Source organism: Paroedura picta, chromosome 6, assembly GCF_049243985.1.
Source record: "Paroedura picta isolate Pp20150507F chromosome 6, Ppicta_v3.0, whole genome shotgun sequence".
Taxonomy (NCBI): domain Eukaryota; kingdom Metazoa; phylum Chordata; class Lepidosauria; order Squamata; family Gekkonidae; genus Paroedura; species Paroedura picta.
This window is the reverse complement of record NC_135374.1, coordinates 58,133,724-58,135,552: the sequence shown is the minus strand read 5'-3', so window position 1 is coordinate 58,135,552 and position 1,829 is coordinate 58,133,724.

Here is a 1,829-nt window from a genome sequence, read left to right as displayed (position 1 = left end):
CTTTGCTCTCTTCGACCGCTTCCTCCTCCCTGGTGGGAGCAGCCAGGTGAACCCGGTGCCCGAGGAGCCACGCCACCTGGCGTGGCGCTCGAGCTTTCGGCGGCCATACGGGAAAAAACAAACACGGATCCCCCTTCCCGCAGGCGCTCGTAACTCCTCCTGTATACGGGTTATAAATGTTCACACAGAATCTGTTGTGCTCAGTCACTCACTGCTGATCAGTGCACTTGGGAGGCTTACAGGTAGAATTTTAAAGTGCTACAGTCGCAACAAAGAAACCAGAAGTGACTTATTTTACACAGGGGAGACTCTTATGGAGGGAAAATAAGGTCAGTATTGCCATTATTTAGAAATCTGCCTTGCACTCTTAAGAGTGGAGGGCTGGCGATCTCCTGTGAACATAACTGATCTGCAGGGAACAAAAATCAGATCACCTAAAGAAAATAGACCCTTTGGAAGGTGCACTCTGTGGCATTATACCCCATCGAAGTTCCTCTGCAAACCCACTGTCTTTGAGTGACAGCAGATTCAATAGATGACCACACACCGCTGAAAATTGCACCCTGAGAATTAGTTCCAGTGATTAAGATCCAGCAATCTCTCTCTGTCTGTCTGGAGCTGGTATTTTTTTACTATACAAAAGGGATTAAATGATGACAGATTACTTCCAAGAAGCATTGTTTGAAGAACCTACATTTTAGAAAGTGAAGTGAATGATACACTGAGAACTACTGGGAGAAACAAATCACCAGGATCAGATAGTATATCAGCTGAACTGTTTCAAATCACAGAAATTGAGTCTATCAAAATCTTAATAAGATTGTGTCAATTGGAGTGAAAATTGGAAGGAATGTCAACTATTTCAGATTTGCAGATGATATGTTATTGGCAGAAACAGTGAAGACTTGAAACGATTTGATGGTGCATACAGAGCAGTAATCTTGGATCCAGTATAACTCAAAGACTCTTAACTCAGCCAGCAAGGATTAGCTGAATCCCATCAAAAGTACGGAGCATGATGTCCTTCAAGACCTCCATGCCCCCAACCAGTATTGCCTCTCTCTTTCCAGGGTGTAGTTTATTGATGACAGCCAACTCCAAAACTATGAATTATTTGGCTTAAGGTCTCTACACAGAGATTGAAGATAGAACTGCATGCTGTTAAACCCCATAATGTAGATCCCACATTTATGATAACCCAGTAGTCCTCAACCTTTTTATTACTGGAGACCACTCAACGAGACCACTTGACAATTTTACTGAGGCCCGGTGGGGGGGGTAGTTTACTCCTCTACTCTCAACCACTGCCCTAACGCTCTCTGGTCGCTATGGTAATGTTTAAACATCCCTTCAAAGTAAGATACAGACACGCCACAACAATGAACATAAGGAACATTTTATTTTCATGGAAATTTTAACTCATGACAATGACAAATCAATGAGAACCCTGAGCTTGTTTCTCTGCAACGAGATAGTCCCATCTGGGAGTGATGGGAGACAATGACACCCGAAGTGTGTTGTAAAGGGGCGGGGGGGGGGAGAAGAAGGCGTCCTTCGCGGCCCACCTCCAATTAGTCGACGGACCACATGTGGTCCGTGGCCCACAGGTTGGGGATCGCTATGATAACCGATGATCTCCAGGGGGCAATTCTTTGAGTCTGATCCATGAGGAATTATTTCTACCAGCCCATTGCACAACCAAGGCCAATAGAAACTGCCAACAACATGGTCTTTTACCAGGCAACTCCTGACATCCAATAATTTCCCAGACAGAAAGTGTTTGTTCCCTAATTGTTGTTCCTACCCAAAGTTAGTACTGTTATAACTGT